General features: G+C 59.3%; 1 protein-coding gene across 2 annotated transcripts in view; it reads left to right on the top strand.

Annotated features, from left to right (window-relative positions):
- Window positions 1–785: 785 nt before the first annotated feature.
- Window positions 786–24,179, top strand: part of CXXC5 (CXXC finger protein 5) — a 37,542-nt gene continuing 14,148 nt past the window's right edge. The window contains exon 1 of one of the 2 annotated variants that reach the window (XM_071570139.1): window positions 786–870. The gene's annotated coding sequence lies outside the window, so the exon portion shown is untranslated. Of the gene's footprint in view, window positions 941–24,179 lie in introns of both variants that reach the window. The other variant, XM_071570140.1, reaches the window with a different exon arrangement.

Here is a 24,179-nt window from a genome sequence, read left to right as displayed (position 1 = left end):
GGGGGATGGTTACACCCCATTTGGGATCTGTGGGGATGGAGGGGGAACAGTAGGGTGACATCTGTGGGTGCGGCTGGGACATGGGGTGCACAGTGGGGTGAAACCTGTGGGGGACAGGTAGGACATGGAGGGGGTACAAACAGGGTGACACCCGTGGGGATGGATGGGTTATGGGGGACACAGTCCAATCCAATCTACGTGGACTGAGACACGGGTGTTGGCACACTATGGTGACACCCGGGGTGGGGGAGCTGAGGCATGGGGACAGACACCACGGTGACACCCCGTGTGGGTGGCTGGGACATGGAGTGGGACACATCAGAGCAACACCCGTGGCGGGTGGGCAGCCCATGGACGGCACATCACAGTGACACCCGTGGGGACGTCCGGGACACAGGGGAGTGTGGGCACACCGTGGCGGCACCTCTGTGCGTGTGTGTGTGGGGGGGTAGATAAGACAGGGAGGTCACAGCGGGGTGAACCCCTTGGGAGTTGGATGGGACACGAGGGACGCACTTCGCTCCCACGGGGGAGCCGGCACCGGGCGCAGCGGGGTGACACCCGTGGGGGCTGCGGGGACCCGGGGGGGTGGGTGTGCAGACACACAGCGCCGGGGGTCGGGCCGTGCGAGGTGTGTGTCTGTGTGTCTGTGTGTGTGTGTGCGGGCGGCGGGCGGCGCGCGCGCGGGGCGGCGGGGGGCGCGCGCGGCGTGTCGTGGTCGCGGCGTGTCGCGGTGTCCGGCGGCGCGGGGCGCTCGGCCCGGTCCGGTCCGGGTTTTGCCGGCAGCCGCGGGCAGCGGCGGCGGCGGCGGTAGCGCCGTGCAGCGCGGAGCGGGGGCTGCGCACTCCCAGAGCGAGCGGCGATGTGGAGGTGGGTGTGCGGCGGCGGCGAGGCACCGAGCCCGCCTCGGCTCCCCGGCCCCGGCCCCGGCCCCGGGCAGGTGCTGACCATCCCCTTTTCCCTCTCTCTCCGTCCCCTCCTGCCCCCCTCCTCAGCGCCCGGGCAGCCCCCGCCGCTCCCGGCAGCGCTGCCCGCAGCGCGGTGGCTCCCGGACCGCCGGTCGGTGCCGGCTCCCGAGGCGCTCCGGTGGTGGAGTTGGGGTGGGGGGTGTTGGCGGGGGGTGGTGAAGGAGAGGGAGGGTGATGGAGAAGAAAAAGTTTGCGGGGGGATCCGCGTCTCGCCCCGCTGCCCGGCGCCGTGCCCGGGCTGCCCGCGGCGGCGGCGGCGGGGCCGGAGCTGGCCGCCTGCCCGCCTGCCCGCGTCGGGCCCGGCCGGTGCTGCCTGCGCGGCGCCCGAGCGGCCCCGCCGCTTCTCGGGGATGGGGAGGGATGGGGGGGACGGCGGGGTAACGAGCAAAGTTTTTCTCGGCGCGGCTGAACCCCGCTGCCGGTACCCGCAGCCCGGTGGGGATGCGCTGGGAGCCGCGGGGAGGGATGGGGTGAGCCCCCCGCGTCTCCCTCCTCCGCCCCGGGCCGCGGCGGCAGCGCCCGGTGGTTTCCCGGGTGACAATGGTGGCGGCGGGGCCGGGGGGCGGCGGGGGCGGCGGCGCCGGGGGGAGGCGGTGGGCAGCGGGGCCGGCACTGCCACCCGCGACGGGGCTCGCGTGGGGGGTGCGGGGAGGGACGCCCACCCGGCGCGGGTGGTGGCTCCTCCGTGCTCGGTCTCCGCGCGTGGGTCACTCCCGCCTGCCCGGGGTGCGCCGGGCTCCGCCGGCAGTTCGGCTCCGCCACCGGTGTCCGGTCGCGGGGTGGCCGTGGGGGCGTCGCCGCTCGCCATCGCCCAGCCATGTGCGACAACTCACCCAACTTTATCATCCCCCCCGCCCCGTTCCGAACTAACCCCCCCACTTCGCCGTCAGACGGGATTCCCGAGCGCTCCGCTGCCCCCGCCCGCGGCAGGGAGGGCACCCCGCGCACCCCGACACCCCTCGAACCACCGCGGTCGCAGCGTGGAACATCCCTCGTTCGCACCGGCGTGGGTGCCGCCAACCCCAAAGCCGCCGTGGGGTCTGTGGATTGTGCCCGAATTTGGGAATTACGTGCCCGAACTCCGCCGAACCGCGGCCCCACGCGCCCCACGGGGATGTGGGCTGTGTTTTTTTTGTATTTTTTTCCTTTTAATTTTATTATTTCTATTTTTTTTGCACCGCATCCCGCAGCCGGCAGCGTCCTTCCTGCGGGGCCGGGGCTGCTTCGGGTCGGGTTATTCTTTGCTGGGATGATTGATTGGGGAGAGAAGGATGGGGGGATGGAATGGAGGGGTGAGAGGTGGGATGGGGATTGGGGGGGGGGTGGCATCCCACGCACAAACAAAGCTGCGCACACATCCTGCGGTAACGGCTCCGTGTGTGCGCTGACCCGGCCGGCCAACCTTCACCCCCCGCCGCTCCCCGCCGGGGGGCACGGGAGGAATGACGGGGGGTGCCGTGCTGCGGGAGGGCGGGTGAGCCCGGGTTTGAGGGGGGTGGAGGGGATGCCCATCCCGGCTACCTGGGGCGCGGAGCCGGGACCGGCGGAAGTTTTGTTTCTCTGGAAACGGGCCCTGCTGTGTCAGCGGCCCCTTTGTGCCGCTTTGTCCGCGCCCCCCGGCCCCCAGCCCGGCGGCGGGGCCGCACCTGGGGCTGCGGGGGGACGGGGACCCCCTCGGCCCCCCCCACGTCCCGGCCCCCCGCGTGTCCCGGCCCCCGCTGCTCCCCGCGGGCTGCGCTGCATCCCCCGGCGGGGTCGAGGCGAGGGGTGGGTCGCGTGGGAACCGGGGGGGTGACCCGAGGTCCCGCTCAGCGGGAGCGCTTATAGGCATGGAAACCCCGCTCCGTCCCTCCGTCTGTCCGTCCATCCTTCGCATTCCCATCGGGAAAAGCTAGGAGAACTGACACATCCAGCGGCACCCGCGGGGCCGCCGCAGCGCATCCCCATCGGTGGCGGTGGCACCCTAAAAGTGTCCCCACGTGGGGTATTCCCGGAGATGCCCCCGGAGGTGCCCCCGGCCCGGCGCCCCTCCCTCCCCGGTGCCGGTACCGGCGTCGCCCCGTCGCGCTGGCAGATGTCACGCCCTGACCTCGGGGCGGCCGCCAAGGCGGGGGTGTGTGGGAGGGATGTGGGGGGGGACACCGTGACGGGACGATGGGGACGGGGACGCGCCGGCGTGTGACAACAAAAGCAAAGTAACAAAGGACCCGCCGGTGCCGCTCAGAAGTTGGTCCCGGCGCCATTCGGGGCTCGGCGGCCCTGGGGGCAGGATCGGGGGGGTCTGTTTGGCTGGCGACATGTCCGGGCAGAGGGCGGGGAGGGGAGTTGCAGGGCGCCACGAATATCCCCGTGTCCCTCCCTCCTCGGTGGGAAGAGGCAGGAGACGGCCGAGGCGTCCTTGACATGGATTTTGTGGTGGGGATGCGGGCAGCCGGCGCCACGCTGCCAGGTGCCTGCTCGCACTCCTGCCCGCACCTCTTGCCTGTCCTGCCTGCACTCCTGCCTGCACCTCCTGCATGTCACACGAGGTGGGCAGGCAGGGGAGAGTGGCTCTGGGTGCTGCACCCTGAAATTCAGCCTGTCCCTCCTCTTCCTCCGCCTTGGCAGAGGTGGGTGTGAGGGGAGATGCTGTGGGTGTGTTTGAGGGGGTGTTTTGGGGATCTCCCACCCTGGGGGTCCATCACCCACTGGCATTCCCTGGTGTCACCAGGGCCATTCCAGGCAGGTGGCAGCAGTGCAGGTGCTGCTTGTCTGTGACCTGGGGATGCTGCAGGGCTTGGAGGTGGCATCCTCTCCCCAAAACTGTTCCCTCTGATGAATCCCCTGTGTAGGGCACTGGGAGGAGACCCAGACCCAGGGCACTTGGCCCTCACAGCCAGCACCTGGATCCTCCTGGTGTGTTCATGCAAAGCTCAGCCAAGGCTGGATCTGGCCCTCTCTGACCCTCTACCACCACCCCGCCTCAGCAGAGACATTCTCTGAGGTGGCCACAGTGGGTGCCACTGTTCTCCTGACTCCGTGGTTTGTTTTCCCAAATCCCAGCTGTAGGAACAACCTCTTGATTAAGTGTATTAATAGTTAAACTTTCAGCTCATAGCTTAAAATCACCAGACCACGAAAAGCTCCCTCCTTTACTCATGCTCTGGTGCTCAACTAAAATATTGCACTCAAAAGGGTTGGGCTTTTTTCTTTCCCCTTCCTTTTCCCCTGACTCGACTTTGACTCCTGGGAGCATGGGGGGTCTTGTGGGATCCCCAGTTGTGATTGCTGCCTGTTGCTGCCACCTCTCTGCACAGAGCCCAGGCATGGAGGCTGGGGTGGGGGGTGGGTGTCCCCAAAGTGAGTGGTGCTCTTGAAAATCATCCAGGCTGGGGAGGAGCATGGGAAACACCATCCCAGGAAGAGGGTGGCCCCCCACGCAGCTGGGGATGTGGAAATGGATGGACTGTGGTGGTTTGGGAAGGGATGGAAATGCTGGCAGCAGCTGGTGTGTGGGATTGGCTGTTTTCCTGCCAGGCAGGTGATGGGGCAGGAGGAAGGTGGGAGGTTCAACCATGCCAAGTGCAAAGTTCTGCACCTGTGTGGGGGCAGCCCCCAGTACTGCCAGAGTCAGGGGGTGGATGGGCTGGGAGCAGCCCTGGGGAGGAGGAATGGGAGATGCTGGTGGGTGACAGATGGGACATCAGCCGGCACTGTGCGCTCGCAGCCCAGAGAGCCGAGTGTATCTCAGGCTGCACCACGGGCAGTGTGAGCAGTGGGGTGAGGAGGGGGTGCTCCCCCTCTGCTCTGCTCTGGTGAGACCCTCCTGGGGCACCACATTCAGCTCTGGGGTCCCCACCACAGACAGACATGGGCCTGTGGGAGCGAGCCCAGAGGAGGCCAGGGAAATGGTCTGAGGGCTGGGACAGCTCTGCTCTGGAGACAGGCTGGGAGAGCTGGGGATGTTCAGCCTGGAGAAAAGAGAAGGCTCTGGGAAGAACTTAGAGCTCCTTCCAGTGCCTAAAGGGGCTTCAAGAGAGCTGGAGAGAGACTTTGGACAAGGACGTGAAGGGATACGACAAGGGGTTAGGGTTTTAAACTGCAACAGGTCAGAGGTAACTCAAACACAGGAAGAAAAGAAATGTTTCATGCTGAGGGTGGGCAGGCCCTGGCACAGGTTGCCCAGAGAAGCTGTGGCTGCCCCATCCCTGGAAGTGTCCAAGGCCAGGCTGGATGGGGCTTGGAGCAACCTGGGATAGTGAAAGGTGTCCCTGCCCATGGCAGGGGGTGGAATGGGATGAGCTTTACAGTCCCTGTCAACCCAAACCATTCTGTGATTCAATGCAGGAGCAGTGAGGTAGGAGGGGCAGAAGGGAAGAGGTTTTGGAGCAAAGGGGTGGCTGGAGGAAGAAGCACCTCCAGAGGTAGCCAGTGGGAAATCCCAGATCAGTGGTGAGGAAACATGGGTTTGCTCCTGCTCAGCAGGGGCTCTGCTGTGGGGATCGAGTCTGCAGCAGCCTTTGCCTTCAGCAGAGGGACATGTCCTGGGTGGGGAGGCTGTGACTCCCCATCATGGAGAACCCACTGGGGGAGCATCAGGGCATGTGGGGGAGAAGCAGCCTGCATCCCTAGCCATGTCCTGTGTCCCTTGGGACACCCATGGGGTGGGAGCCCTAGGAGTTCTCCAGGGAGAGCCAGGCAGCAGAACGATGTGACCGCAGTGAGTGGCTGAGGGTGACCTGTGGGTCACATTGCCTTTGGGAAAGTCCAAAGGGCACGTTTACCCTGGCCACTGGCCCTCAGGCACCTGACATCCAAATCAGAAAGCTTTTGGGTCTGTCAACATCTCAATGCTGATGATGTGCCCTGCCCCACACTCTCTTCTTCTGAGGGGCTGGGAGTTGGGGGTGCATCACTTGCATCTTTGGAGTGATTTCATCTCTGCTTGTGTTGTCCCTTGGCTTTCAAGCAGGTGGAGCATACTGATGGTCTGAGATGACAGTCCTTGCTGCACATAGGTGGCAGCCTGTGATTATGTGGATAAAAGGGGGTTTGAGGTCAGAAGGTTTTCCAGAGCCTGCCTTGGTGTCCCTGGTTTTCACCATCCATCATGGTTTTCACCAGCCATTATGGCATGGAAAAGGGATGGCATTAACGGCTCCCAGCCTGTTGGCTTGCCTTGGCATGTGTGGATCTGGCTCAATGTCCTTGTCCTGGATTGCTTGTACCAGAGCATCTTCCATCACCCGAGCTTGGACATCCTTTATGCAGGATGAGAACCTGTCACCTCGCCACAGTGATGCTGGCAGCTTGGTGGCCTGGGCATGGGAGGGTGTGTGTCGGCTGTGACCCTGGAATTAATGGCAAAGGATGAAAAAAACCAGCTGTTTGCTGATTTTCCAAGCAGGATGTGCTTTTCCATCCCCACCCTCTGTCCCAGCTCAGAGGTGGGAGGTGGAAAAGGGCTTGGGTCACTGGCTCTGCTCTGTGGCAGCCCTGCAATACTTCAGTGAGGGTGTGGTGTGGGTGATGGATGGGACCTGCCCATGGAGTCATTTCTGGGCACTTGTGAGATGGGCTTCATCCCCAGGGTCTGATTGTCACCTGGGTGGTGGCAGGGCTGGGAACAGTGCTGTTCTGGCCTCGTGAGTGACTCCAGCGGGGTCTGGGTGGCTTCTGCCACCCATGAAACACTCAGTTGACTCTGGCATAGGTTTGCTGAGCATGTGCTGAGCTCCTTGGGGATGGCCCAGGCTGGAGTGAGGGTTGGGTTTGTGCTCTGGTGTGATGAAACTGGGCATGTTCCCCTCTGACCTTCTCTGGTGCTGCTGTCCCTGGTTGCCCATGGCTGGAGGTGGCCCTGGTCCCACTTTTGAGTTCATGCTCCAGCTCTTCATAGGGATATCTGGGCAGTATCTATCTCCCACAGTCTTCCTTATGGAGACTTCAGCTGTGCCCAAATAAGCAATGAAGCTCCATCCACTAAATCCCCAGGTGTCCCCAAGGGTCTTGGTGTCATTAGTTATTTCTTCTTTTTGCTGGGACTTGCAATTGTGACTTTTGTGCCTTTTTATTGCCCTTACAGACTGGATTTCAAGGTCCAAATCTGAGTCTTGAGTCCTGTCCTTACTTGATCATCCTGAAGACTGAGAGGCTCTCACTTGAACATGCTGACCCTTAAGGGTCCCAAGCATTTGCTTTTACTCCTCTGCACCCACTTGCCGCTCAGAGGCAGGTTCCTGCTCTCCAGCCTCTTCTGGACCTGGAGCAGGACCAGGGAGGGCCATTTATGCCCAAGGAGTGTTGATGTCTTGGGGATGGCAAACGAGCTGTGCCTACAGAAGGTACCTGAAGGCTGTGTGGGGTCTCACTCCTTTTATAGACTCAAAGGATGGCCTGGGTTGGAAGGGACCTGGAAGCTCATCTTGTTCCCATGGGCAGGGAAACTCTCCACTAGACCAGGTTGCTCCAAGCCCCATCCAGCCTGGCCTTGGACACTTCCAGGGATGGGGCAGCCACAGCTTTTTTGGGCAGCCTGTGCCAGGGCCTGACCACCCTCACTGGGAAAAATTTCTTCCTAATATCCAACCCTGGCGTGTGTCAGTTTAAAACCCTTGCCCCTTCTCCCGTCACGGTAGGCCCTGGTGAAAAGTCTCTCTCTGGCTTTCCTGTAAGCCCCTGTAATGTGTTGGAAAGTCTTTCAGCAGGTCCAAATCTCACCTGGGCCATGGTGAGGTGAGTGGTGGCGGTGGCTGGTGACCAGGACATGGCAGCAGGTTGGGTTGTCCTTCCCCACCTTCCTCTCCTGCATCACCACCCTGTCCTGCTGGGATCACAGCAGAGAGGTAGATCCCAGGTACCCACTGCTCCTGGTGTCCCTGTGACCACTGGGGTCACAGCAGAGAAGTACATCCTAGGCACCTACTGCTCCCAGGGTGCCTGTGGCCACTGGGATCACATCAGGGGGGTACATTTCAGGTACCCATTGCTCCTGGTGTCCCTGTGACCACTGGGATCACAGCAGGGAGGTACATCCGAGGCACCCACTGTTCCCACAGTGCCTGTGGCCACTGGGATCACAGCAGGGAGGTACATCCCATTGCTCCTGGTGTCCCTGTGACCACTGGGATCACAGCAGGGGGGTACATCCCAGGTACCCATTGCTCCTGGTGTCCCTGTGACCACTGGGATCACAGCAGGGAGGTACATCCCAGGCACCCATTGCTCCTGGTGTCCCTGTGACCACTGGGATCACAGCAGGGGGGTACATCCCAGGTACCCATTGCTCCTGGTGTCCCTGTGACCACTGGGATCACATCAGGGGGGTACATTTCAGGCACCCATTGCTCCTGGTGTCCCTGTGACCACTGGGATCACAGCAGAGAGGTACATCCCAGGCACCCATTGCTCCTGGTGTCCCTGTGACCACTGGGATCACAGCAGAGAGGTACATCCCAGGCACCCATTGCTCCTGGTGTCCCTGTGACCACTGGGATCACAGCAGGGGGGTACATCCCAGGCACCCATCATTCATGGGGTCCCTGTGACCACTGGGATCACAGCAGGGGGGTACATCCCAGGCACCCATCATTCATGGGGTCCCTATGGCTGCTCTGTGCCCTGCACCCCACTGCCAGCTGGGGACTTTTCCCCCAGTTCCTGCAGCCGGTGGGAGCGCTTGGCCGAGGATCGCTGGCTGGGAGCGCTCCTCTTGCCCTCTGCTTTACCTTCTGCATCTCACTAATCTGATGACCGGAGGTATGCGAAGCATTTCAAATATGGCCTCGTTAGCTGGCTCCGGACAGAGCACGCAAGAGCCGTTTCTTCACACTCCTATTCCAGCCGGCTGTTGCTGTTCCCTCATTCCCTCCTCCCACGGGCATCCCGCTGCCATTTGCCCCTGCGCTGGCTGGGGTTGGCATGGCTGGTTGAGTCCATCCTGCCCATCCAGGGAATGGCTGTGTCCTGGTGGCTGTTGGGTGGGTGTTGGTGGTGAATTGAGAGCATTGTTGGGCATGTGGGCGATGGGCAAGTGTGTGCTGGTGCTGGAGAGCAGGGTGTCCCCTCTGCCCACAGCCTTGGCAGGTGCCCAGTCCTCCTGCAGCACACCCAGCCAGCTGGAAGGACCTGGAGTGGATCCCATGGTATGCATGACAGTCATCCTGGGGGCTCCCAGGGAATCTGAAAGGCATCTGGGTGGTGGATATGGGATGGTGGGTGCTGGCTGGACACTGAATTGTGAGTGCCAGGCTGGGCTGTCCTTCCCCACCTTCCCCTCTGGCATCCATGGGAAGCACCCAGTGTAGGGAGTGGACTTGGGGTGCATGTGGTGCAAGTCTGGGCGCAAAGGAGGGGGGACCCTGGGAACCCCAGGGAATGGATGCTGCCCAAGAGGACTGCAGCCCTCCTCTGTCTGGCTCTCCAGGGTGGTCCTTGCAGTGCTGCGTCACCTCGGGGTCCCATGTCTTTGTCCTTGGGATGGCTAGTGGAGTATCCTGTTCGTTTCTCCATCCATGTCCCTCTGTGACCTCCCATCCCCTCTATGCCCTGGTTGGCACAACAGACTGCCCGCTGGAAGGGGCTCTGTTGCTACTGGCCCTGCTGTGCTTTTGCCTGACCCCAGCACCAGCACTGGCTCTTGATGTCCCCAGAGTCCCCTGCCTCAGCGTGAGCCTGGCACCATCTCCCCATCCCGCTATTTAAAGCTGGGGCTGGGGGCAGAGAAGTAAACGTGGGGGACGAAGATGACGGTGGTGGCTCTGGCCGCCTTTGGGGACAGCTGGCCCCGCGTCGGCGTCCCCGGGGAGGGGATGCCATGGCCTGGCACAGCCGGGCACAGGGCTGGGAGCTGGACGCCAGGCGTTTGCGCTTTAATGCATCAGGACAGCTTGCAAATTCCAGGCTGGCGCGGCGAGGTGCCGGCCACGGTCGAGCGTGCGCGGTGTCGCGGCGAGGGCTGCGCTGCCATAACCGGTTATCTCGCCCGCCGCCGCGGGTGGACGGGGGTCAGGGCAGGGCTGCTGGCAGCCCCTGCCTCCCACCATGCCAGGGGGCTCTGCACAGCCCCCACTGCAGCAGAGGCAGGGGGCAACCCCGGTATGGTGGGGGCACAGCAGGAGGTTGGCGTGGGAAGGGCGGGTTTGTAGAGGCCTCTGTCCCCCTGCATCTGCAGGGACCCCGTCTCACCATCTGCAGGGACCTCTGTTGCTCCTGTCCCCGCACCTGCAGGGACCCCAGTCCCCTCTGTCCCCCTCCTGTCTTCAAGGCATTTGTCCCCCCTGTCTGTAAGAACCTCTGACCTCTCCTTCTGCAGGGACCCCTGTCCTCTCTGTCCCTCCCCACCTGCAAGGGGCCTTGTCCCCTCCATCTGTGGGGAATCCCGTCCACCTTGTCCCCTCCTCATCTGCAAAGCCCCTTGTCAACCCTCTTATACAGAGCCCCCTCTTCCCTCATCTGTAGGGACCCCGTCCCTTCTTCTTCAGGGACTCCTGTCCCACCATCTTCAAAGCCTCATGCTACCCCCATCTTCAGGTTTCTGTTTCCACCACCCCTTCTGTTGAGAACCCTGTCCCTTCATCTTCAGAGCCCTGTGTTCTTCATCCACAGGGATCCCCATTCCCCCCAATCCACAGAAACCCTTGTTCCCCCAGATCCACAGGGACCCTTATCCCCCATCTGCAGACCCCAGCCCTCCGACCTGCAGAGTCCTGAGGTGATTCCCAGTCCTGTCCCCCCAGCACTAGGGGTGACCTGGAGGTTGTTCAGGGACAGCCAGTGCCATCTGAATCCCCAGGAGAGGGAGTGACTTGTCATCTCTACAAATGGGTAAACTGAGGCAGGGAATGGCACTGAATGCTTTCTAAGAAGCGGTTTCTCATCTTTTCCCTGAATAGTTCCCAAATATCCAAGTCCATTAGTTGAGTTAAGACCCGCCCAGGCTTTACCTCCATCTCCCCACCCATGTGTTACCTCCCTCCTCCGGATCCTCATATTCAGGTTGCTTAAATAAAAAAAGCCGTTAAAAACATGTATTGCCGCCTCACTGGGAAGAATTGGAGTCACCTGGAGTGCTAATCCTGAGGCACCCTGGGGCTGTGGGTGCTCCCCGGGGGTGGCAGAGGAGGGGGGCCCTTTGCTTTTCGAAGGCTTGGGGGATTAGCAGGAGGATTGGTAAATCTGACCCCAGGTAAGGATTAAGACCCAAAAAAAAAAAAAAAAGGAAAAGCGTTGTGTTCTCTCCCCCGTGCTGATGCACCGTGAAGATTAAACTGGGATGAATCCATGCGGCAGCCGGTTCCATTAGGGGTGGGGGACGTTCTGTTGGGGTGGGGGATGGCAGGGAGGGATGTGAGGATGGGGCAGGGATGGGGGCTGTGTCCAGGGGTCTGGAGATGCCAGAGTCGGGATGGGTATACGGGAGGTGGAGGAAAATGCATGGGGGACCTATAGGGGAATGGGGGACTTGGGAGGCCAGTGGCCAGTCCCTGGGGGTCTCCAGGCTGCCTGTGGCTGGTGCTGGAGAGGGGATTTTTGGATGGGACAACCATATTCATAACCACTGACAGCCTATTCCTGGAAATAGCTGGCACTGGGCTGTGTGTGGGCAGCTTCAGCAGCTCATCCCAAAGGTTGATAGCTCGATGGATAGGGCTGGAAAACACCCTGGCAGTGGGGAATAAGTTCCCCTCCACCAGCAGTTGCTCCTGTTAGAAGTGAGATGTTGTCTTATCCTACCCAAGCCCACTGGTCTGCATCCCACAAACCATCCCACCCCGCAGCCACCTCTGAGGGTAACAGGGACCTCATCTTTTTCTGGGCCTCCCACCCTTCATGGCGTTGGGGCTGGGGGTGCTCCCAACATAGGCTTGCAAATCTTGTCTTTCCTATTGCTGATGCTCCCCTGGGAAGTGTTGGGAAAGGGGACAAGGGGGTCTCCTCCAGGACATGGAATGGGGGTCATATTCCCTCCTACAGCCAATGGGGTGCAGAGGGAGTGCCTTCCCTGCCATGGTGCTCCCATGACCCCTTGGTGATGGAGGGGGGAGATGGTGAGACCAGGGGCAAAGGAAAGTGGGGAGACCCCTCTGGGCTGTCTGGCTGTTCTGAAGGACCATGTGGCCAGTATGTGTACTGGGAGGAAACTGGAGTGGCCATCCCTGGGGTGGACCATGGGATGGCTTACCCTTCCATTGGGGATGAGGCTTTTTGGGAGAATGAGCACTGTATTGGGAGTCAAACACTGTTTTGGGAAGGTTGAGCACTGTTTTGGAGGGCGGAGCACTGGCTGGGTGTCAAGCATCATTTTGGGATTTTGAGCACTGGCTTGAGGGGCTGAGCACCATTTTGGGGAGCTGAGAACTGGCTTGGGGGTCGAGCATTGTTTTGGGGGATTGAGTGCTGTTTAGAGGGGCTGAGCACCAACTTGAGGGCCATGCGTTGTTTTGGGAGGCTGAGCACCAGCATGAGGGTTGAGTACCATTTTGGGGGACTGAACCAACATTGTTTTGGAGGCCTGAACCTCAGTCTGATGTCTGAGCTTTGACTTGGGAGTTGTGCACCACTTGGGAGGCTGAGCAACAGCTCAGTGGCTGAGTTCTGGGTCAGGGGCTGAGCACCAGCTTGGGGGGGTCAAGCACTGTTTTGAGGATCTGAGGACTGCCTCATGGGCTGAGTGCTGGGTCAGGGGGCTGAGCACCAGCCTGGGAGTTGAACAGTATTTTGGGGGGCTGAGAACCATCTCAGTGGTCAAGTACTGTTCCATGGTGTTCAGCACCCACTCAGGGGTTCAGTGCTGGCTTGTGGTTTGAGCACTGTTTTGAGAAGCTGAGGATCAGTTTGGGCACCAAGCACCAGTTTGGGTGGTTGAGCACTGTTTCACGGGGCTGAGCAGTGGCTCAGAGGTTGAGCTGTGGTTTGGGGGGGGGGGGCTAAGTGCTGGTTCTGGGGCTGAGCCCCAGTTTGAGGGGTGGACCTTCCTAAGAGGGCTGGGTAGGGCACCCCACTGAGGATGTGCTATCCTGTATCCTTTGCTGGGGTCTGGTAGTGGCAGGGCTGGAGATTGTTCCTGCTCTCTCCTTGCTCCCTGTCCTCCGTATGGGGTGGCCTTGGGAGGGGAAGTAGATGGAAAGGCTGGTTCTGGGTCCCTTTGCTGCACCAAGTGTGTGGGCCCATTCCAGCCCTTCCCTGCCTCAGTTTCCCTCCTGCAGTGAAGCTGTTCAGGGGTCTTCCCCACTGCCTCCTGCCCACAGCATTCCAGCTGCTCTTCCATTGCCATGGGCATCCCTTCCTGGACAGGCAGTGATGGGAAGGGTCATCTCATTCCCATTCCCAGTGGTTGGGTGCTGGTATCCCTCTGGGTGTTCCCCTGGGAGCTCAGGTGTGGTGGGTGTCCTGGCAAACCCTCACCCAAACAACTCCATGCCGGAGCCTGAGCCTGCTCTCCGTCCTGGCAATCAGAAGTTGAATCTCCCAGGATCTTCTCCTGGAGCAGAGTGACCCTCAAGCTGGTGCCCACGTCATGGTGCCGGTGTGTAAGAGTGGGTGTGCATGGATGCAGGGTCCACCTTTCCTTGCTAGCTGAACTGCTGCTGTTGGAGCAGGGAGAACCCCAGTCTCCTTCCCCAGGGATCTGCAGCTCTGGGGAGGTGAAGAGAAGCTCAAGGTGTCTCCACATATGGGGCCAGGAGGGCACATGCCCCCAACTCTTCATGCTTTGCAGGTCACCTTGAACCCTGATGGCCCTGGCTGGCCTGGGGACCCATCTGTCACCCTGCCCGTGACTTGGTTGGCAGCAGCTGCGCCATCCCCTCTGCCCCAGGGTAGGCCAGGGGATGGGACAGGGCTTTTTCCTGGTTCCAGGGTTGTGCTGTGTCCCAGGGCTTGTGCCAGCAGTTGCTGTGGAAGCACCCTTGGGCTCCTCATGGTGTTTCCTCTGTTCTGTGGGATGCAGCCCTCCTCCTGGGGCATGCTCTTTCTCTTCCTGGTGACAGGACAGATCTAGACCAGGAGGTCTGCATCATCCCAGTAGGGTCATGCCAGCGCTGTGTCCCCACGGGCTTCCTGGGATGTGTTGACACTGGGAGCTGGGCAGGATATGATGATGGCAGAAGGTCCCCTCATAGGAGAGAAGATGCCACTTGGGACACGGGTCACATCCTGAGGGACAAAATCCTGCTCTTCCATCCATGGTCTGGCTTTGCTATGTGGTGCTGATGTTGGCTGCACCCTCAGATGCCCCACAGAGTTCCTCTGGGGGGTGCCCACATGGTGAGGGGCCAGAGGTCTCCCTGTATCCATCCCAGATTTGCCCAGGAACCCCATCCCAGGGCTGCAGTCAGTGCCCCACAGGGGGAGTAGCTGCTGGGTCCCTTGGGAATGGGCACACCCTGCCTGGCCCCTCTGTCACTGAACGTTTAGCACCATGTATTGGGTGGAAATAAAAAGAAACTTGGAAATTCAGGGTTGAAAACGGACCCAGGGCTGCCAGCAGTTTCAGGGTGCATGTGGGTGCTGGGGAAGGTGGGAAGGGACACAGTGCCCCATGGTAGGACAACTGGTACCCTGAGCAATGCCAAGATGCCGAGAGCATCCCTCTGAGTATTCCCTTGGGAATCTGGCCGTAGGGTGTGCACGGGGGGGGGGGGGTGGGGGGGGGGGGGGTGGGGTGGGGTGGTGGTAGGACCCGACACTCCAAAAGACACAAACCCTCTGTGCCCTCAAGACTGACACTGCGCCAAACTCACCTCGCGAGTGAAAATAGCTGTGGGGCACGGGGGATGCTTGGCCACATCCCTGCCCAGCTTTACTTCAGCCACATCCTGGCTGGGGGGAAGGGGGAGAACGCCTTGCTCTGGAGGGACCCTCCAGTGGGCTTTGTGCCGGGGGAGGGGGGGGGCCGTGTCGGAAATCACGTGGCTCGGGGACTTGGGGCTTTACGGGAAGCGAGGGTTGAGGCAAGGGGCAGCTCCCAACCCCCCGGGATGGTTCGGCCGGGGTTCAGCTTTGGATCAGCCCCCCAAACCAGCTGCCCCATGGCGGTGGCTTCCCGGCAGGCGCAGGGCGAGGGGTGACGGGGGGATGAGGAGCCACCATCGCTCCCCGGAGCAGATGGTCCCTCGGCAGCAAGCTGCCCCTTCCGCATCGATTACCCGGGCGGGCCGTTTAACGATCGCTGTCCGGGGTTAATTAAACTCTCCTCGCCGAGGGCGGCTGGGCTGCAGGGCCCTACCTGCCTGCAGCCCTGATGGACCCCCCCAAAACGGGGGAGGGCAAACGTATGCCCGAAACTGTGATTTGCTTCCAAGCCAAAGCTTAATATCGTGGAGTGCAGCGGGTGTGCCAGGAGGGTTGCCCCTGCCGTGGCTGCACTTCTCTCCGGGGCATCCGGAGCGAGGTCAGCTGCCCAGTCTGGTGTCCCACTTCCCAGGCAGCATGGGATGCTGGAGCAGAGGCTTCCTGGTATCTTCGCCCGAAGGCTGTTTATTTTCGGGAGCTACTCCGCTACGTTGCACTGCCCACCCGTGTCTGTATTCACAGCGATTTTGGGAGGAAGGCGTCGAGTGCTTGGTGCAGACGGTGGCTTCGGAGCAGCACGGTTTGCCGAGCAAGTCCCAGCGCTGGGATTGTCAGGAGTCGCTGCTTTTTGCATATCTAAATGTGCCCTTTCAGCCGGCGCTCTCGGTCGAAACTGCCATCTTTTGCCTCATTGTCAGCCTCGCCGAGGTTACGCATCGTTTGCTGACTCACAGCCTCCTGCTCTAATTACTCGTTCGACTCCCTCCCTGGAGCCACCCGGCCAGTCCCGGCACATCCCGCTGCTGCGCTGCCAGCCAGGGGCTGGAGCCGGGGCATCCATGCAAACCTCCTCCCTGCACCCATCGCTGCCCAAGGGCATCTCTCCGAGTCTCCCGGTGCAGCTCAGAGCTGCTGTTCTGGTCGTCTGGTTCAGCATCCCACTGCTCCCACCCCCTGGGATGGTTTTGGGGTGCAGCCGGGGGGCTGGAGCTGGGGCATTCATGCAAACTCCCCTCCCTTCATCCACCCCTGCCCGTGGGCATTGCTCTGAGTCTCCAACAGCTTCTCTCCTGGTTGCCTGCTCCAGCTTCCCACTGCTCACACCCCCCGGGATGGTTTTGGGGCGCAGCCTGGGGGTGGTGGGTGGTGGCAGGGTGAACACATGGCATACCCAACCCACCGTCCAGGCATGATGCCAGGGGGACCCGGGGCTGGCTGTCCCACCGGGCATCCCCCCCAGGCATGGTTCCGCTGAGGGATGCTCGTTCCCCACGCTTCCCAGGAGCATCCCGGGCGTGCAGCCCCCCCGGGCCGAGCGGGAGGGCGGCCCCGCCTCGGCGGCAGCGCCGGCTGGGACGAGCCGCGCACTAAACCCGTTAGCTGAGCCTCTCTGATCCCCGTCCGATATGATCAGCCGCCGGGGAGCTCTGAGCCGGGCCCAGCGCGATTTCCAGCGACGCGGAGATTCGAACAGACGCCGCAATTACCGACGGGATTGGACTGATCCCGCTCCTGGTCCCGCCGCTCCACGCCGGCTGGGGTCCTGTGTGCCAGAAACAGGGAAAGCACCGGCTCTGCCCTTTTAATGTTATCATTCTCATCATCAAAATACCCCCCATCCCAGTCTTGCCATCACGATGCGGTGCCGGTGGGAAGCGCCTGCTGTCCTCTCCAGCATCTCCCCCATCAGATCCTTGCACTTTCCAAGGACGGGGACCCCAGCTCATCCATCCCAGCAAGCCAGATGGATGCAGAAGCTCAAGTTGGCTTTAATTAATTTAATTTTTTATCTCCCCCTTTTTTGGTTGGTAATACTGAGGCGGAAACAACATCCCTGCAAATCCATCTTGCTAAGGGAGGTGAAACCAAGCCAGGTAATCCGGTGGTAAGGACAACGCTCCGACGGGTAATGCAGTCGCGCTTGCCTTGGAAGAGGAGATATTTTATATATTTATTTATCAAGGAAAAAAAAAGCCATATATGTGTTTGCACAGGATTCTGCCTGTCACAGAATGGTCCAACCACGCATCTTATCTCGTAAAGCCATATTTTGGCCCCCTTTTTTCCCCCCCCCAAGAAAGTGAATTCTAAGCACTGGGAGACAGTGATGGTTTCTTTGGAGCTGTTAGGATCTGCCATGTACAATAAATCTGTCTTAGTTTGTGGATTATTGGCCCAATAGACCGTAACAGCTCTGTCAGCCCCTCCTGGCATGCTGTGTCCGGCGAGCTCAGCCTTTGGAGGGTTTTCCTCTTTTTTTTTATTATTTTTCAGCAGGAATTTGCTAGGGATTTTTCTGTGCCATGTGCATGTACAGCAGCTGATAGGGAATTCACAGAAGCTCAGAAGTGTGCTTAGGTTTTGGGGTTTTTTTGCTTTTTTAAATATATTTCCCCTCTGGAAAAATGTGAAGGCCTAAGTCCAAACCCCCATAACAGGATGAAGGGGAGGGCAGAGTCATCTCTGCCAGGGTCTGCCTCCCCAAAACTTGTGCTGGTTGAGAATGGGGATTTACTGAATGCGGTTTTACTGCTTTCTAGTGGGGTTTTCCCGGTTTCTAGTGGGGTTTCCCCTGGATGGCCGTTGATCCCAGTCCCCCGTGCTTGATCCAAGTCCACAAAAACAGGATTTCCCTGGGATGGCATCGGGTGGTGTGCTGTCCCCCCCAGCCTAAATGGGCTGAGTGGCACATGCTCCTGTCACCCTCAACCTGAATTTCAGGGGGTCTGAGCCTGCCAGAGCTGGGGGGACCTGCAGGTGGTCTTGCCCCAGTGACAGCACCCCTAGTCCAGCTGCATGTGCCTGGGTTATGATGTGGGGCAAGATGTGGGGTGCAGGTGTAAGGCAGGATGTGGGGTGCAATGGTGATGGCGTGAGCAGTGGAGTGTGGGCACAGGGTGCCATAATAGTGGTGTGCAGGCACAAGGCACAGATGTGAGGTGGAGGTGTGTGGTACAGGTTGCAGACACAGGTACTGGCATGGAGGTGTGGATGGCCCGCCAGCGCCATGGCATGGGGGAGATTAGATCTGCTGTAGGGGAGGGACATGCATTTGCCTTTGTCCTCGAGGCGAGCAGGAGGTGTGTGGGATTTGGGATGGAGCGAGAGCTGGCTGAGCACTCGGTGCCGTCAGTGATGGCGCGGCCAGGGCTGGCAGGTGGCCACCATGGTGCCAGGGACGGGTGGTGTCAGCGGTGCCACGGGGGGCTGCGTGCTGGGGATGCCTTTAAGTCCCCCTGGGTGCTGCGCTGGGGGAGCTGCTCTGGTCCCAGCAGCTCCATAAGCCCATTAAGAGCTCAGGGAGCCTTAGACCTCGGGGGGCTGCAGCAGGGACTTGCACTGCTGCAACTTAAGCCCCTTGAGCCGAAGCGGGGGTGCCCGCTGTGGGGACATGAGGACACCCGTGGGTCTCCTCTGGAGACACCCATCCTGAATCCCCCATGGGTGCTGGATGCTTCCCTTGGGATAGTGAGGGCTGCAGCCCTGGGGCTGGAGTTTGGCTTTGTTGCATTGTTAAAATGTCCATTTTTCCTCTGAAAAATCCTCAGGGGAGGATGCTCCCCCTCTGGATGCTGTGATGTGTCACAGTGTGTAGGACAAAGGTGCAGAGAGGGCAGGCAGGTTCATCCAGGATATACGAGGATGGTTGAGGGGAACGTTGTCAGGAGTTGCTGGGGAATTTTTCTGCCCTTAACCCGGATGTGCCTTATGTCAAAAGTGTCAGAAACTATGAAAGGAGGAAAAAAATAAAACCCCATGGATAGGTCTTTGTGAAACCTGTGGGATGGAAATAGCTTTGTCACAACACTGAGGAGGATGTTGTGGACAGTCCCTAAATTTCCAGTGGCTCATCCCAGCCAAAGGGATGACTTTCATTTTGACCAATCCACTGCCTACAAGACATCCCCTGGTGCTTCAGCTCACTGGGGGATGGAATCTGTGGGGTTCCCTGCTTGTCTCATAGCCCCTGCTCATCCCCAGGCCTTGCTCAGGCTCATCCTCCATGGATCACGTCACTGAGGGCAAGGTGCAGGACCCCCTCGCATGGGGAAGAGGGAGGAGGACGGGTTGAAGGAGGCTGGGGAAGCAGCAAGAGGAGGAGAATGTCCATTGTGGAAGCTGAGAGCAGGTAGTGGGAACATCATCGCTTTGGGTAAGTGCCTTGTTCTCTGGAGCTTCCCTCTCATTCCAGGGACTTGCCAGTGTCACAGGAGGACCTGTCTGGAGATGGGGATGTAGGTGTTGGGTTTCAGGAGGGATGAAAGTCCTGATGGGATCAAAGCCTTCTGTACAGGTGGGGGAAGACGGTTTTCTTGCAGGGGTCACCAGTCCAGCAGGCAGGTCCATGGAATGAGGCTGGGGCTCTGAACCCACCCTGGGCTGACTGGGGAAGGAGTGGACCACCACATGGCAGGCACCAACCACATTCAGCTTGTTCCATGTCATTCTAGCTTGCCACCTTGTTCCTCAGCTTGTGGGGAAGTGCAGAAAGGCAGAAGTATTGACATCTAACTCTAGTTATAGTGTAGCCCCTGAAAACTTGGGGCCAGGATGGACCAGTAAGCCCAGACAGATGCTGACACCCTGCAATTAGTCCCCTCAAATTGCATCTCCAGTGCGGTAAGGCCTTTCCATCTCCCACCATGTGGTGTTTCCTTCATGCTCCAGCTTCCCCAGGCTCAGTCTTGTGGCTTTTCCCTATCTTTGTCTGTGTTGTGACAGCTTGTAGACGGGTTTTTCCATGGCTACTCTCCTTGAGGCCACAGAGCGAACCCCTCTGTTTCTTACTGTCCTGATTCATGCTGTGGCTGGTGGTGGTGATGATGACCCGTTACTCCTTCCCAGGGCTCCAGCTCTGCTTTCTGACTGTCCTGAGGTTGGTTCTTGAGATCTGCCAGATCTGCCAGCTTCATAGGTGTCACTTGTGCTTTTTGGGTAAGGCACAGTGCTGGGAGTTAGATTGTTGTAGAATCACACTTTGGTTTGGAAAGGACCTTAAAGCTCATCCAGTTCCAGCCCCTGCCATGGGCAGGGACACCTTCCACCAGCCCAGGTTGCTCCAAGCCCTGTCCAACCTGGCCTTGAACATTTCCAGGGATGGGGCAGCTTCTCTGGGCAACCTGTGCCAGGGCCTCACCAACTTCACAGGGAAGTTTTTCCCCAGTCTAACCCTGACCTCTGTCAGTTTAAACCCCTTGACCCTCATCCTGTCATGACAGGCAGTGGTGAAAAATCTCTCCATCTTCCCTCCACTCTCCCTTCATGCACGGAAAGGCCACATTGGTGTTTTGCGTCTGTGTGAGACCCCCAGGGACAATCTCAGTGTAGTGTAGCAGTCCTGATGTTTTCTGCAGCCATACAGTTATCTGACCAAAGAGAGAAGCTGGGCCTTGTTGGTACAACACCTCCCTGCCCTGCCACCCCATCAGTTTTCTGGGAACAGTTTTCCAGGAACAGTTTTCCAGGAACAGTTTTCCTAAGGACTCTTCCCATCAGATTGCACCTAGGGGTGCTGTTATTCCATCCTGCCATGTACAGGGAAGGAAGAGGCCCTTCCTCCTGGACTGATTCTTGAAGAAGCATTGAGAACCAAGAAAGATACCCAAGAGGATATCTCCGAAGGAGAGCTTGGTTTGGGTCAGTCCATCACCCATGGCCTGTGGTTTCTGGCACATTTGCCCATCCAAGAGCATGGTGTGTATTGGGCACAGGTCTCCTTCTAAGCTGTGGTCCTGATAGAAGCCAGACCTTCTGCCTTATGACATTTGGTCACCACTGAAGCCCATGTCACAGAGACCCATCAGCTGGGATGGGGCAGTGGCACAGCTCCCTGATCCCCAAGATGTAGTACAAACCCTCCCTGTGGCTCCCCTGTCCTGGAGAATCCCTGGAATCTAATGGGTGTGGAAAGGATGAATATAATTTTCCTCTTGATCCTGGGATGCTCCAGTTTGCCCATCACTTTGGGTGCTGCATTAATGTGGTTTCCTACACTGTTCTTGGCTTTGAGCTTGGCTTGGGAGATCCAGGTCTAGTGCTGTGTCTATCCATTACAAAAAAGCCTGAGTAGAGAAAGACAGGAGTGCAGGAGACCCGAAGACCAGTGAAACCAGTGTCTGAGGTGTTCTCTAGGGTGAATGAAAGTGGTGGAGTCCCTGCCAAGCATCACCAGTACTGGAGGTGTCAGCAGCAGGTTTCCCTTTCCCCTGGCATCTGCTGGCCTGGGCAACACCCTTCCCTCTGCCCAGGGCTCCAGCACCATCCACTTGCTTGGCATCTTCCAGCCTGCTTGCCTGTGCTGCCTGGAGTTCTCCTGGGCTCTCTCATTCCATCCCCACTGTCTCCAGCAGGATCTGGCTTTGAGCTGGGATCACCTGTGATGTCTTAGGGAGTGGGAAGCTCTTGGGGTGCACAGTAGTGAGCTTGGACAATGCTTGTGTCTGAGCTAGAGAGCACCAGGGTTTCCTCTGTGTTATTCTGGATTTAAAAGGGAAAAAAAAGGGATTGCTCTTTCCCAGTTCCTGCATTTCCTGAGAGCAGCCTAGCTCCTAGCTTATCTTCAGACAGCCTCAGGGGTATTCCCTTGGAGTTTGGGAGTTTAATCAGGCATTGCTGGGGCATGTGAACTCTGCGGCGAGTCGCCGTTCCCAGGGAGGGGAGCGCCTCTCGCAGATATTTGGGTTGGCGTGCCTGGGCTGGGGGCTGGGCTGGCTGGGAACGCGCTGCTGCTTTTCCTGGGGATGCGACTGGGAATGGCTGGGAGGTGACGACCTGCCTGCCTGGGGCGGGGATGCAGGCAGGATGCTGGCAGGAGCCGCGGGCAGTGTGGATTCCCTCGGACACTCCTGTGGCAGGACTGGCTGGGGTTCACCAAGCTGGTTTGGACCTTTCATCCCCCACAGCCCTGCCTCTGCCACCTGTCTCTTTTCTTCCCAAACCCATGGATTTTCCTTGTAGTATCCTAGGCGAGAGCTGCTGGTCCCACCAGCCATCCTGATCCTGACCTGGCACTCCCCTCCTGGCCCGTCTGGTCCTCTCCTGACCAGTGATTTTTGAATTGGGCAGAGAATCAGGATCCTTGTGGAAATGCCCGACGTCGGGCTCTGCTTCGCCGGTGGAATCGAGGGCTTTGTTGCTGGCTCTTTTGCAGGCAGTATTTCTTTTTTTGGGGGCTGGATATATTTCTGGCAAGTAAAATGACGGATGCTCTGTTTCGTTTCCAGTGGCAGCGTTTCAGATTCCTTGCTCCAGGGCAGGAGCCGAGCAAACTCCCGATTCCAGAGCAGCTCTGGTACCTTGGCAGCTTAAAGGCCACGGGGTTTGCTTGAATGACAAGCAGTGCCGAGCTGGGGAAAGCTCAGGAGAGGCAGTTTTGTGCTCATGCCCTCCATCTCTTGTAGGAGCGAGAGCCCACGGAGGCAGGGGAGGCAGCTTTATATTATCTTCCTGTTCCACAGGCAAACTGGGAGGTGGTGGAAAGACAACATGGAGATGGATAGTGAGCTCTGCCTTGTGGGGGTGCCCCCTGTGTCACTAGCAGGGAGATGGGGAGAAGCACAAATCTTGAGGCAAGACTGTGTGTCTTTTCCCTAGGAGCATCCTTCTGGATGCTCTTATCACAGCTCTGCCTGTACCTCCCCTCGTACTCAGCTCGGAAGGATAGAATCATAGAATTATGGAATGATTTGGGTTGGAAGGGACATTATAGCTCATCTTGTTCCACCCCCCTGCCATGGGCAGGGACTCCTTCCACTAAACCAGGGTGCTCCAAGCCCCATCCAGCCTGGCCTTGGACACTTCCAGGGATGCTGCAGCTTACCTGGACAACCTGTGCCAGGGTTTCACTAGTGCCTCCATAGCAATCCAGGTGCGTATCCCAGTGGCTGGTTCAGCTGCATCCTGCAGTGTTGCTGAGCCCAAACCATTGGGGATGATGAGACCTGCCAGCAGGGCTGGCCTGCTGTTGGGACTCTGCAGTGCTGGGGTGAGGGCAGGTTGGGGATCTGCCTTCCTGAGGCTCCCCTGCTTTTTTTGGCCTGTCTGGACAGACCTGAGACACATGTGGGTGTGCAGGCAGGGTTTGGTGTGGTGCTGGTTGCAGGCAGCATTTGCCCATCCCTCACAGAGCTCCCCTGTGTTTGCTTTTGGTGCTGGAGAGAACTCTGACTGCTGTCTGCCTTCCAAAACCTGCTCCTGCAAAAACTCTCAAGCTTGTCTGGCCCACTGGGCTTACTGGAAGCCATTCCCCTGGGCCCAAGGGGGAATGGGATGTGTGGGCTGGCCAGTCCCATCGCTGTGGTGAGCTTTGGCTGTGCTCAGCAAGGCTATGGGGCTGGGAGGAGACATACCTGGACTCCCTAAGGGCTGTGGGGTGCCCCACTGCTCCCCCCCAAAGCTGAGCTGGTCTGCCTCCTGCCAAGCCATGGCAAAGCAGCCTTCCTCCCCTTTCTCTTCTTCCTCCTGTTTCCCTCCTGCCAACGAGGCCAAGCAAAACGCGGTGCTGACCAAAAATAACAACCGCCAGCAGATCCAGACAATGGATAAACCCCCGGTGAGGGCGAGGGCGACCCGAATCCTCCCAGAGGAAGACGGGATTATTCGCCGTCCTCTTAGACATCTGTCAGTAGCTGCCGTCTGCGGACCCCGGCGGCTTCGCGACGGGGCCATCGCCTTCCCGGTGGAAAAGTGGTTCTTCCAAAGTGGTTGCCTTCCAGAGTGGGGATCGTGGGGGCTTGGGATCTCATCACCACAAGGTTCCCAACACCCATTAGTGGCCAAACTCACATGTAGTGTGCTGGCCTTGGCAAGCTCAAGTGGTGACCCTGGCCTGGGTGCACTGGCCCTTCCCACTGCCAGCTTTCCTGGGATCTGAAGCTGCCTTGTGGTTTGTGCTCTGCCACCACAGAGCTGCCTGGTGGCATGTAGAGGGATGAGGTTTTGAGAGAGCTGGGACCACAAGGGGACCTCTCCAGGCTGGAGATGTTCCTGGAGGTGGCACTGATGGATTTGGGCACTACTGGAGGTGACATTTGGAGGTGGCACAAATAGATTTGAGCACTGCTGGAGGTGGCACTTGGGGATGGCACTTAATGTATTTGGGCACAATTGGAGGTGGCACAAATGGATTTGGGCACCATTGGAGGTGGCACTTGGAGGCGGCAGGAATAGATTGGAGCACCACTGAAGGTGGCTTTGGGGGTCTTTGCCATCCAGTATTGC

This window comes from Pithys albifrons, chromosome 15 (genome assembly GCF_047495875.1).
Source record: "Pithys albifrons albifrons isolate INPA30051 chromosome 15, PitAlb_v1, whole genome shotgun sequence".
NCBI classification, from domain to species: domain Eukaryota; kingdom Metazoa; phylum Chordata; class Aves; order Passeriformes; family Thamnophilidae; genus Pithys; species Pithys albifrons.
Note: the sequence above shows the minus strand (reverse complement) of the source record. Positions and strands in the feature narration are given on the sequence as shown.